The 14,595-nt window shown below is 30.4% G+C and overlaps 2 long non-coding RNA genes across 2 annotated transcripts in view; both read left to right on the top strand.

The window, feature by feature from the left end:
* Window positions 1–581, top strand: part of LOC106691346 (uncharacterized) — a 2,157-nt gene extending 1,576 nt beyond the window's left edge. The window contains exon 2 of the long non-coding RNA XR_001344771.2: window positions 350–581. This is a non-coding gene — a long non-coding RNA (uncharacterized lncRNA). The remainder of the gene's footprint in view (window positions 1–349) is intronic.
* LOC106691347 (uncharacterized) overlaps window positions 1–14,595 on the top strand; it is a 117,192-nt gene that overhangs the window by 57,292 nt on the left and 45,305 nt on the right. Inside the window, exon 2 of the long non-coding RNA XR_010845167.1 lies at window positions 14,536–14,568. This is a non-coding gene — a long non-coding RNA (uncharacterized lncRNA). The remainder of the gene's footprint in view (window positions 1–14,535; window positions 14,569–14,595) is intronic.

The following is a 14,595-nucleotide window of genomic DNA, read 5'->3' as shown; positions in this document are numbered from 1 at the left end:
TATAGGTAGAACCTTGGGGTTTGGTAGTATAATGAAATAAATATCGATGTACCTAATGAATAAACAAAAGTAATGTTTTAAGGTTCCTTATAGCTTATGTGTGTTCAAAACCTTATAGATACAAAAAAAAAAATCTTTTTTATTATTTATTTTGCTAGTCGAGTACCTCCATCTCATCATGTATAAACGTAATATTTAATCTATTTATAATTATTTAATCGACATATTTAAGTTTATTAGATTGTTTCCAATATTATTTGTCTAATTATATAAGGCAAAGATTATATTTTCTTTTTATAACAAAGTACATTTCTAACCTTCATATATTATTTATTAATCACCTTTCTAGGTAAAAAATCTTCCTCCTGCAATTGTTGCAACACCAACAGACTTCAAAGCTGTTGTGGTTCCACAAATGAGTCCTGCTGCTTGCAATCCAGAAACTGCTGTAGGAAGACTACGTGTTGTGAGAAGACAACATGCTGTGAGAAGAATACATGCTGTGACAAAACTAATAAATGTTGTTAGTTGGAGTGATCCAGTAATGTCAAACCATGATGACAATAAATGATTGAATTTAATTTTCTTAAAGATTTATCTAATACCTCAACAATTATCCTTACTTTAAACTGAGTTCCGCAATATTAATTGGAAATTCACTAAAATTTCCTAAATATACAAAAAATATCTATTTGCCTACACCTACAAATATATTTCATAAAACAATATTTTAAAATTTTCTTGATACTTATAGTATTTTTAAATTTCAGAAATTGAACAAAACATAATTAACTATAATAATATAGCAGTAAAAGCCTATCTTGTGACCCATAAGCAACTACAGAGTACATTAACTAAATATATTTTTAATTTAATGAATCAGTCAGTCTGTGGTGTTGGATAAGCAAGTGCATTCTTTTCAAAATGAAAACCTATTATTAAGAAATTGAATTGAAATTTGAATTTAAAATAAGACATATAATATGTAAAGGCTGTATTAAATAATGAATTATCCAATGTTTAGAAATAATCTGACATCCATTTACACTTCTCTAAATCTTTAACCAAGAATAGAAAAGACGATAGACGTAACAAGAGTTGTGGACTGCAATGCCACTCGTTTTAGACGAAGCTGAGGAGTGAAATATTCTATTATACTATTGCTTATGCCAGCCCTCCTAGAGAGAACATACACGGACGCCACAACTTAGAAATGTAAAGATAACATACCAGCATGCAAGGCCAACTTTAATTAGCATTTCATCATTTATCATGGTAAATATAAGATTAACAGAGGATAATTTCGTTGGATTGAAATTTGAAATAGAAGGAAATAAGACATATAATATGTAAACGCTGTATTAAATAATGAATTTTACAATGTTAAATGAATAAAGAAATAACCTGACATCCATTTACACTTCTCTAAATCTTTAACCAAGAAGATAAAATACGATAGACATAACAAGAGTTGCGGACTGCAGGACTCATTTTAGACGAGGCTAAGGAGTGAAATATTCTATTATACTATTGCTTATGCCAGCCCTCCTAGAGAAAACATACACGGACGCCACAATTACAGCAAGTATTATTATATTAGTATTAATTACTAAGCATATTTCTTTCAATTATTAGTTTGTTAATTTAGACATGATATAGTTTTTTCGGCATTTAGTTAATAGCTGGCACCTTTTTATAATTTTTTTTACTACCATTCAGATTACCTCATTTTATAAATATAAAGTTAACCATCAATATACAATAGCACGAATATTTTAAAGTTCTTTAATAATAAAAGTGAAAATACTTAATCGCAAAATGGATAAAATAAAGAGAATATTCAAAATAATAAGGCATGTTCATCATTATTTTTTAATTCGTATTATAAATTATATATCCATCAAAGAAAATAATCATGCGCAATTTATAAATGATTTAAAAGAGAAAAAATTAATACTATTTCAATATCCATTACTTTAAAAAAAAATGTATCTTTTATAATGAACATTGTTATGCAAGCGTATTGCTACCAATCACAATACTATATTACTGAAAAACAAAACAATAATAATGATAAGTTAAATCATACTTACAGCAAGCAGATGAACAGGGCATTTTGAATTTTATATAGTTTCTTCTTTCGAACTAATACAGACTTGCAAAAACCTTATGAATTTATAGGGGGTGTGACGTCATATCAAGAGATTGCATCAGACAGGAAAACAAAATATGTCGTCAGATTGGAAAACACTTAACCACATCTTTTTTCATATCATTTGCACTTGTTCTTTGATTTGTCAATAAAGTTAAAGTCAACAAGTGGGCATTATTAAATTCTTAATTTCCTCTCGATGAATTTAAGCTCTAAACTGGATTTCCTTTTTTTCTCTTTTTTTTTTAACAAGTAAGAGCATTAATTTTTTTTTAATAAAGCATATTTTAATTAGCATCTTAGAATAAAAGTGGAAATTTCCATTCCTGCGTCACTCAAACTGGAAACGCAATCTCAAGATGAATTATTCGCTTCTGTGGTGCTTTAAAAAAAAAATTAATTTTACTTTATAATTTTAAGTATATGAAAAAAACTGACTATTGGATATGCATATTATCTCAAACGGCTGGCAATTTTTATTTTATTTTATTACTTTTTTCTAGATTGTAAGTAAAAGTTTTTCAATCTCAGTAAGCGTATTGAAATATATTATTATTAATTTTAATAAATCAAAACTTTCAATGAATACAAAATTCTTAAATTATTATGGCTAGAATGTTATCTAAGAGTTCGTACTTAAAAATTTTTAATGCTTAAACGGTAAAGAATGAAAGGAGAATAAATCAATATAGGGATTTATACTAGGAGAAACGAACAATTAATACTAGTTAAGTTTTTTTTTTAATCTATCAGCCTAACACAATACTAAGAAGAATTTTTATCAAAATACTTCATTTCTTAGAATCATATAGAATTACAATTTAAATTTTACAAAGTTGAAATCACAATTGACATAGTGAAAAAATTACTACATTGAAATTTATACCAGCTGGAATTGCATTTAGACAATATGTGGTCATAGATTTTAATAGTTTTAGAAAGATAAGATGCTCACGAAACGAATGACAACGAGGAATATTTCTTTCTTTTTTTAAATCATTATAACAACTGGAATCGAGATTTTATTACAATTCTTTAATTATTTTTAAGAAACCTAAGTAACGACTGATTGGAGAAAAAGTAATAATTATGACTAAGAGTACGATTTATAATTTTTAATAGATATAATATATATTAACTATAATAGCTAGAAAGTATAGACATGTATATGAAAGTTGTAAAATAAATATGTGAAATAAATATGTGTGTGTGTGTGTGTGTGTGTGTGAGTGTATATAGGATGTTTTCACATATTTTTTACAACTTTCATATACATGTCTATGCTTCTAGCAGCATTTTATTTTTAATGTATTAATAATGGCATTTTTAACAATTTCACTCTTCATCTTTTTATTTTAGACTATTTTACCCTTTTTAATTTTTTTTAGCACATTTCCTTACAAGTGCACATTTTACTTCATAAACCCTGTTTTACTTCTATAAATTTGAAACAGAAAAAAAGAGAAATTTTAATGACTTCCAGTTCATTGAAACGTTATTCCAGCTATGGAGCTCAAAATAGTACCTTGTTCACCATTTTTACTCTCATTCATCTAACATCAGCTCATTGACACTGGACATTGATCTAGTCAATATCAATTTATAAAAAAAACAAACAATTTTTCAGTTTATAAGAACATTTTAATGGTCAGAAAATAAGGTTTAAATTCTTTAAAAAAAGTTACATGTAAAATAAATTTAAAAAATACTAAATAACTTAATTTAGACTTACCATGAAATTTAAAAGTTACTTTAAACAAATAAAAAAGTTGCCTATGATATTTTGTTTATTTTCAGATATTTTTAAAGTTTAATTCCCTACTGTTAAATTTGTTTTGACATCTGACTCATTGGTACTTCGTACCACCACAAAGGTACGTACATCTCTCTATCTCCGATATGTAGTAGCTATACAGCTGAAACGGTTGCAATCTACAAGAGCTTAAATGTTTTTCATCCCACAATAAAAATAGAAGTTATCTGTACAGATCCATTATTAGTTCTACTCAGTTTAATAAATATTTTCTCAACAAAACCCACTAAATCAAAAGATCAATTATTCGTTAAAGTCTGCCAACAGAAAAGGTATTTCTGTGTTCATCGCTTGGGTCTCTGGGCACTGCGGAATAGTAACGAACTGGCTGATCTAGCAAAGGGCTCCCGCGATTTCTGAAGGAATTCTAAATAGCAGAGTCCCTGTTGATGACTTCAATACCCTCATTAATCAGAGAATTAGATTGAAATTGTATTAAATGTGGGAAAATGTCACTGACAATAAATTAAGGGAAATTAGAAGTGATGTTTCCCCTTGGATATCATCCACTAGAAATGTGATTTTTATGCGCCTTCGAATAGGTCAAACACGCCTGACCCACTGACTTCTTATGACCCAGGATTCTGCACCTGTATACTAGACTTGTGGAACGCGAATTACCGTGAAGCACATCTTAACCGAATGCCAATCATTCGACTCCATCAAATCTTTGTATGAATTACCAGCAGATCTCCATTCAATTTTGCTGAATAACAAACAGAGTATAGAGAAACATTTAGAATTTCTGAATCACTCAAACCTTTACTATAATATTTTACCACAAGTTCCCATTTTTCAATAGTAATACATTTAAATTCGGAAATGAAAACAAAATTGAGATAACAATGACCCCGAAGTGGTTGATGGCTTAAAATCATAATTAAAAAAGAAATGTTTTATATCAAATGTAACGTACTAATATAATATAATAACTAACCAATTATTTATTTACATATTTTCCTTTTTTTTTATTATATAAAGATCCCATTCTTAGTTATGACTTAGTTGCGCAAGAACTTGTTTTTAATTATTGAGAGTAATGTATAGTAGACGAAGGTAATTTTATATATCTTCTCTGATATTATGTTCGTGACTGATTAAAATATTCAATTAAAATAAATTGCATCCACGAAGTTCTAACAACTTTTATTAATAAGTTCAAATATGTGAATTGAATGTTGAAATTTTATTGTTTTTGATAAGGTAGTGATAAGAGTGTAAAGATAATTTGCAATTAAATTAAGTTAATTTTTATGTATATTATATTACACCTGGAAAAACTTCTATTAAATGTTTAACAAATGATGTGAGGCTGTGAAATTATAGTTCAAGATTGTCCTTGATGTTGGCCAGGTTTTGCCAAAACGTTAAGCTTAATAGCTTAATAGACTTTATCGATGTAATTTCTTTTAAATGAAAATAATTTTTTTATTTGAATAGAAAATTTCTTAATATAGATTTAATTGATACCTTAGTTATAGAAATCAAACAGTGCTTATAATAAGCTGTTTTCATCACATTTGCCGCGGTGTCATGTTGCTCTTATTATATTATTAGAGGGAGGCCAAATTAATGTAAGTCATAAAAATTGTTTAAGCCTTTTTAATACGCTGAGGAAAATTTTGGAATAGTCTAAAATATCATTATTATTTAATAAGCAATTTTTTTTTAAAATATTGAGAGTAATGTATAGTAGAAGAAGATGATTTTATATTTCTTTTCTGATATGATATTTGAGACTGGTCTTAATATTCAACTAATATAAATCGCATCCACAAAGTCCCAACAACTTTTATTAATAACTTCAAATTTGCGAATTTAATGTTGAAATTTTATTGTTTTTGATAAGATAGTGATAATAATGTAAAGATAATATGCAATTGAATTAAGTTATTTTTAAGTATATTATAAAGTACCTAGAGAAACTTCCAACAAATGTTTAGGAAATGATGTGAGGTTGTGAAATTATAGAAAAGATTGTCCTTGATGTTGGCCAGGTTCTGCCAAAACGTTGGACATTTGAAGCTATTAAATAGTTTAAGGACTGTTGCAACTTTATGGATGTAATTTATTTTAATTGAAAATAGTTTTTTTATTCGAATAGAAAATTTCTTAATATATATTTAATTGATTCCTTAGTTATAGAAATAAAACAATACTTATAATAAGCTGTTTTCATCACATTTGCCTCGGTGTCATGTCGCTCTTATTATATTATTAGAGGGAGGCCAAATTAATGTAAGTCATAAAAATTGTTTAAGTCTTTTTAATACGCTGAGGAAAATTTTGGAATAGTCTAAACTATCATTATTATTTAATTAGTTTATTACTACAGTCCTTGTGACAGTAAGAGTGATGAAAGTTGAATATACGTCTCATCCTCATTTAGCTTTTGTATTTGCTTTAATGAATTGGGCTTCCCCTCACAGGATATTACTTTAATAGTCTACCTCTAACAGTTTCAATTAGCCCGTGGATAAATTGTGCAGGGGACTGTAGTGGGACCACCTCGGTATATTTTAGACGAAAGAGTGCTCCTGCTAGGTGTTTAATTAAATTTTCAAAAAGCCGCTTTTTCGACGGCTCTTGCATTACCCTGCCTATTTAGCCTTATTTAAAATTTTAGGTGCTTTAAATATTCACTTGGGTGAATGGATGTTGAGTTAAGTTCCTCTATACGGCTCATCCTCATCATTGTAGGACAATAGATTTTTTCGTTTTTTTTTATATTCAGAAAGAAGAAATTTACCTCATAAATGTAAACTAATTTGTATTTATATAAAAATGAATGTAATAAACCACCGGATTCATTAGATTACTGTGAGAAATGTGACTACTCTTCATATATAATAAACAGGATGTTCAAGACTCGATCGTCACTGCTTTTATTTTTAAGTTTCGAAATTTGAAACTAATGGTGGTAGATATTAGATGTTAAGACTGATTTTTTTTTTTTTTAAGTGAATTCAATTTTGTAACTTCTTGTTGTTTTTGTCAGCACCTGTATCTTTATTGAAGCCTTGTCAAAGAAAATTTCATTTAAAAATTTATATAAGTTATTTCTCTGATCCAACGTATTTAAAGGCGCAAGTCGTTAAAAACTGTGCTACTAACTCTGTACTGTATACGGGTTACTGTAGCCGTGAGCCAACTATGTGGGTTCTGAACCCTTCGGGGCCCACCTAGTCTCATAATGTAGATAGTTAGGTAAAATCTGGCGGTCGAGCGTTAATCTGACCCAGTCACTTCCTTTCGCAACCGTTGATGTAGTAACAGTACTTCCTTACTAAGTACTGTACCCTTGACCCTTTACGGGTTATATACAGATTATAAAATATTGTATGTAGGTTGTAAAAGACTGCTCATATTTGATTACTTCTTTAATAATTCAGTTTCTTACTGAGACCGAAACATCAACCTAGTGGTCAGAAGCTAACGTGAACCACGGCTAAGGACGTGGTTGTGGTAAAAGGATGCTTCTTCGAGTGCCTAATGCGACCTACTTAATTATTCTATTTTTCATAACGAGTTAAAAGCACAAAGCCCCGCCACTTTTCATGCATTTTCAATGAGCTCGTTCGTGAAGGACTCGTTAAAAATGTAAATTAAGTTAGAACAGAGATCCAATTCGTGAGTTGCCCTCTCGTTTAGTTAATTATCTCTTAATTTTAATTATCCTTAGTAAATTAATTTTATTATGTTTGTGGTAATTCATAAAAATTCTGAATAAAAGCCCGGAATATACCGGATTGTGTAGATTTTGTTCATTTTATGACATATAATACTGAGGTTATCAACAGATATAACACCCGGTCTTCATCTTCAAACATGATTTTGTTACTATTATTATTAATTATATTTTTTAGTATTTTTATTTATTTATATATCTGAGTATATAATACAATAAAATATATACACACGACGTACTTCAGAGTTCCGATTTCACACCTAAGACTTAATTGAAATTTAACCAGACACTATCAATATGAATATGATAAGACACCACTTACTAACATAGCACACATTTTTTTGAATTGAGGATGATAAAACTAATCTACGACGAACACTTGCACGTCATACTTTAACGCAGTAAATATCTCAACCTATATATAGGTTAAAACCTTAGATTAATAACACTTGAGGATCATCTCAAAAGCTAAAACTGATAAACACACAAGCTAGTGACTGAAATATATTTAGGTAAACAAGTCTGGACATCGGTTTCTCAAACTATTGATACAGCAAAAGACATAGGTTTAAAGGTGATATTTACAATTGTTGTATAATGTTTTAAAATTATTTATAAATTGTAAGTTGATGTGATATGCTATTCATCTTTAATTATCTTTTTTTTATAATTGAATTTAATTCATAATTAATATTTACAATGGATTATTGTATTTTTACTATTTTGTTTAAAGATGAAGGAGGGTGAGCTCTTTTATTTCTTTATAATATTAATGTTCCGCGTAACCTAAGTTAACTGAAAGCTTGAATTTGAGGGGCTACCACATGTAGGCATTAGTAGCGCCTCGTGTGGCCAATAGCCAAAACTCACCTCCTCCAGCGCTCTCTGTGGTGAGCAGCCTAAAAAAAAGCAACCTAGGGGAGAGAGCCATTTTTCTTTTCCAGAAGCAACAATTATTCTTCGTTCACTGAGCAGTAAAATCTACACTGAGAGTAGATTTACTGAGGTGGTTCGTAGCAGTAGAGGAGGGAGAGGTATGGCAACACGGAGAGAAGAAAGAAAGAATGGAGTAAGTCCACCCAGTTCACTATAGTTAACCTCCACATCATCATCAACCACTTCATCATATCTACAAATTTCCATAGCCCATTCATTCTACATTAATTACCCATCTAATCATAAATGTTTTATTTCGGCCACCTCCTACACCACTTGTGACTTATATAATAAAATTTTATTTTCATTCAATCATGTTTTATTTTTCAATCATATAGTCAACTCAAAAAACCAACCAGCTAACCAAAAGTAAATGCGTGCCTGGCATTTAGTTGAAGGCATACTTCATACAGTTATATTGTTTAATTTTTGTAGGATTAGAAATTTTCATCATTTATTTTGTTATAAATTATAATTTATTTGTTAATGTATTTAAGTTTTTATTAATTTTTGTATTAATAGATAAATGATACAAAAACGAGAGTGATTTCTTGCTAACTTCAGGATTCCAACAAGTAAAGTCGATTGCAAAGGACTTGGACGAAAAACTCTAAGTGAATAAAAACAAATATTGTATAGTAAGAATACTACTCGTATTGTTTTTTTTTTTATTTTTAGCTTAATAAAAAATTAATACTTTTTTTGTTTGAACCATTAAAACAATAATGGTTTAAAATTTTTAGATTTTTAAAAATTACTTTATTGTGTAATATTACATTCTGTTATGTAATTACAGAAATCATTGACCAAATTCACACAATATTTGTAGAGATATAAATTAACCAATAAAATAAGAAATCGAAAACAAATTAAAAATTAAAATAATTAAACATATAATAAAATAACATCTTAAACAATTTCATTCCTATATAAAATATGAAGATATATATATATATATATATATAGTCAGGAGAACCCCGAACTGAGCTTGTCCCTTTCACTTGTTAAGGAAAAAAAAATACTCCAGATGATCTCTGTGTTTCTCTCTCCATAGAAATTAAAAGCCATAAGCGGTAAGTGAGGACTCTAGAATTTGTAGTTAAATGTAATATTCAAAATAGATCTGAAATAGACAAAATGGGCTGTGAAATATCCTGCTGATGTTATTATAAGAAAAAAAATTTATTGGATTTGATCATTTCAGAATATAAATAATTTACCTCTATGCTAGGATAATGTTGATACTATTTTTTTAGCCAGCAATATGTTACTATTAAAAAATAAACAGAAAATCAGCACTTATTTAATCAGTTTTGTAAAGCAAAAACAAGTTATTTATGCGAAAAACATATTTAAATTAAATGTGTAACCGAGGATCTAATTCAACGACCCCAAAGGAGAGTGCTATCTCTAGCTATACCGACACATACTCATTTCCAAGATCATATTCCCAAAAGAGCCAAAATACACCTGAAATAGCATCTACCCTTTCCTCTTTTCTTCGTGATCTTCAAGACGCAATCAAGCCTCTTATTTCATTCCTAACCAGACTCCTTACAAAAATACCGTTCAACTTACCTAGATGAACAAGAGAAACTTAAATATACTTTTATGGAATGCAAGTGGACTACATTACCACCGAGACGAACTTGACATGTTTCTCCATGAACATTGAGGAACATTTCATCGACATAGCTGACTGAAACCCATTTCCCTAAGAATGATTACTTCTACACACGCGACTACATTACATATAGAACAGATCATCCTGACAACACATCCCACGCAGGTTCTTGTATCCGTATTCATAAATCTTTACCTCACTTCCTTATTTACTCCACATCCATCAGCTTATCCTCTCGCCTGTTTAACATACCACTTTCAGCTGTATTCTGTTCTTCAGGTAATTGCCATTCCTATTGTCATCTTGACTCCTTTGGTCCACGATTATTGCTGGAAGAGAACAGCGCCAAAGATCGACGTTGGGGATGCAGAACGTCAAATACTCTAGGTAGGACTCTTTCTCGAGACAGAACATTTAACAGCTATTCCATCCTCTCCCCCAAAAATCCTACTTATTGGCCTACATCCCTTAAAAAACGTCCCGATATCCTTGATATATTTGTTACTTCCCAAATACCCACCTCACAATCCACAATTCAATTTTTAGATGACCTCTCTTCAAATCATAGCCCGATTCTACTCCACATCCATCCAAATCCTATAACTAGACCCCCTACCCCTTTACTGGTTACAGGACAGGTGAACTGAAAAAATTTTCTAACTGATCTAGAAAACGTACTTGACTTAAAAATTCCAAAAAAAAAAAAGAACAAAACAACAGATTGACTCTGCTATCGAGATACTCTCTAGATAGATATAAACTACAATCACTAACAATACTTCACAAATGAACATAAACATTTTTCGGGAAAAAAACTTGCCTCGTCACGTGCAAGCCTTATTTGCACAAAAAGGACGGGCAAGAGCGAGGTGGCACAGAGCAAGATATCCTACGGACAAAACTCATTACAATACATTTACTAACAGACTAAAAACAGAAATTAGAAAACACACAATACAAAATTTCCAGAACTTAACAGAAAACTTAAATACCACTGACAAATCATTATGGGGAACTACTAAAAAGCTACTAAAATACAAATCATTCAACCATCCACTTCTCACTGAAAAAAAGACTTGGACACGATCAGATGAAGAAAAAACTCAAATGTTCGGCGAACACCTCTTCAAAACTATTAACCCCTATCCTGATATCCTTAATCCAACCCATCTTGAACATGCTGAAGCAGAGATTACAATTCCACTCCAAATGACCCTTCCTCCTAAAGCCTTTCGTCCCTTAGAAATAATGAACATCATCCACCAATTACCTTCTAAAAAAAACTCCTGGCCACGATCTTATCACAGCACATATTCTGAAACAGCTCCCTCGTAAAGCCATCCTATTCCTTACCTATATCTATAATGCTACCCTCCGATCCACCTGTTTTTTCCGACCCTTGGAAAATGTCTATAATAAAAATGTTTTTCAAACCCTCCAAGCCACTTAAATATCCATATTCCTACCGTCTTATTTCATCACTGGCCATTATGAGCAAAATCCTAGAAAAATCTCATATTAAAACGCCTCTATCCAATTCTTAACTCGTTCAATCATCAATCATGTTATTCCTGACCACCAGTTTGCATTTATAACATCCCATTCTACCATACAACAGTGTCATCGAGTGGTTGATGTCATATCTTCCACATTGGAATGTACTGCTCGGGAGTCTTCCTCTATGTTAAACAAGCTTATGATCGAGTCTGGCATCCAGTTTCATCGAGTCTGCTCTATAAACTCGTCAATTCCTTCTCCCTACATATTTCCTTTTTATCCGCTCCTACCTTTAAAGTAAATCATAACCTACTCATCTCTGTTTTGTCAGTCCATAGGTGTTCCTCAATCTTCGGTCCCATTCTTTATATGGTTTATACAGCTGACATCCCAACCCACCCTAACACAGTCCTAACAACCTTCGCACATATACATGTGTTATATTGTCTGTAAACAACGACCCTGCTAATGCATCACAAACACTACAGACACACAACATCCATTGAAGAATGGTGTTTAAACTGGTGAATCAAAATAAATCCTGACAAATCCCACCAGATCACCTTTACTCTTCGTCGTATACCTTTGTCCTCCTGTCCTACAGTATCCTTTCTAAATACACCACTAACGTCTGTTGAACAGATTTAATACTTAGGAATCCATCTTGACAAGAGACTTACTTGGAATCCACATACAAGACTGAAATGACAAGAAACTGCTCGTAGATTTCGATAGCTACAACACCTACTTGACAAACGCTCTAAACTTCCCATTTACTACAAAAAGTTATTATACACTACGATAATCAGACCAATTTGGACATATTGAATTGAGCTCTGGGGCTCTACCAAGGCATCAAATTCCTCCCACATCCAATCCTTACAATCCAAAATCCAACGTAAAATCCTTGATGCTATTTATTACGTTACAAATAAACTCATCCACAAAGACCTTAACATCCCATTCATTCCAGATTTGGCCCAAAACAGATATGTGTCTTTTCATTCAAAACTCCTTACCCATTAATTATTAATATCTCATCCTTAACAATCCCTGATAATCCTCCGAGGCGTCTGAAAAGAAGATGGCCTCGGGACCTCTACTTTAAATTAATACTTGAAGAACCACCAATGGGTGGTTCCTTCCCAAGATTTTCAAGTGTAAATGAAACATACAATATATTTACTTATTGTATTTATTATTTGTATAGTTGTAAGTCACATTAAATAAATAAATAAATAAAAAATAAATGTCTGAGGATTACTCCGTTATTAATTATTCCATTCATCTGGGATTTTAGTATTAAATAAAGAGTTTAAAATAAAAAAAAATATATATATATATATATTGAAGGAAAATCTGACAGGTGTTATTTTCCGTTTTCATCATGTGGCTCAACCTTTTACAACTTAATATTCTCTGGCTACTTTAAGTTTCATTTGAATATTGGAATGAAGCTTTAAAATAAATTAAAAATCCACATAAAAGCATAGATTAATTTAAAAGTTATGAAGGCACTAGGCAGGCTAAAGTTAGTTTGACCCTAACGTGACCTCTATCTAACTGATTCCAATATGTATCTATACAACATATACTTTATCGCTACTTAAGGAATGTTTGTGTGAGTTGCTACCAGTAGGAAACACATTTCTTAAAGTATGTTTTTTTGCTGTAACTCCAATAAGCGAACGATATAAAAAGTCAATAAACAAATAATTGTTTTACAATGACTATCCTTAGTTTTTTGTCCCTAAATTGAAACAATAACTAGGAAACTAAGCCTTTTTTTCGATTAATATTCTAAAAAAAGTATTTAAAAATTTCTTTCAAAATGCACATATTACATTTCATTTTTCGCCCCCCTCTCAAATTATACTTTTAAATTCCATTCCGACTGTCCGGTTGTGCCTTAGCATCAATTTCATATAAAACTAAATATTTTAGGAATGTGATGTTTAAGCCTGTGATGGTAAGGCTCTCTTTAGTCTTAATAAAAATAAGGAGATTGGAAATTGCACGTCATGGTTTTCCCATACATGAGCATTTCTAATTTTCAGAACTAATACTTCTAGAGTATTTTTTAAGAGATATCAAACTGACATTGTATAAAGTAAAAGATTTTAATTTATAGCGACCACAGTTCCATGAAAAAATTCTGTGTCAACTGTGTCTTAAGCAATGATCATTCCAGGAAAAAACATAAATTTAACATTTCAAGTTTTATAGGATAAAATAATGAACTTATCTTTGACATAAAAAAATAAATAAACTATATTTAGGCCCACCGGAACTTCCTAAAATATGTGTTTTCCTACAGCATTGTATTCAAATTAACACAGACAAAACAAAATTGTCTATTCATTAAGCGAAGGTGCCGCAGTAAATTTTAGTTTGTTACGCGTGCCCATATTGTTGATAGTACTACTGATCACCAATTAAATCATGATACTGCAAATGTTTGTTTACACGATCATTGAAATAACGATTGTGTTGCTGTCATTATCACTGTCACCTTGGAACACCCGCGCTTAATTTCAGTAATTTTAAAAAACATTTTTTTTTTTTTTTTTTTACACTTTCAACTGAGTAAATTGATTTTTTTCTCTTTAAATAAGAAGCCAATCTCTACATGTGCACATTAAAATTCAAAAAGTAATGTTTTTCAAGTTATAGTTAACCGATAGTTAACTTTTTGGCAATGATGAGTTTCTCAAATGACTGGTTCAATTATTATTGTTTTATTATTATTTAGTTTGAACTTTAATCATTATTTTTTCGTTTTATTTTGTAAACTTTAATTTATTTTTAATTTGGTTTTCTTCCAGATATCTGCCAACAATCTACTCCTGTCCAGAACCGTAAGTATTCGTTAAAAAAAATTACTT

This window comes from Halyomorpha halys, unplaced genomic scaffold (assembly GCF_000696795.3).
Source record: "Halyomorpha halys isolate HHAL.00 unplaced genomic scaffold, Hhal_1.1 Scaffold2269.1, whole genome shotgun sequence".
NCBI lineage: Eukaryota > Metazoa > Arthropoda > Insecta > Hemiptera > Pentatomidae > Halyomorpha > Halyomorpha halys.
This window is presented reverse-complemented; position numbering and strand designations above follow the sequence as displayed.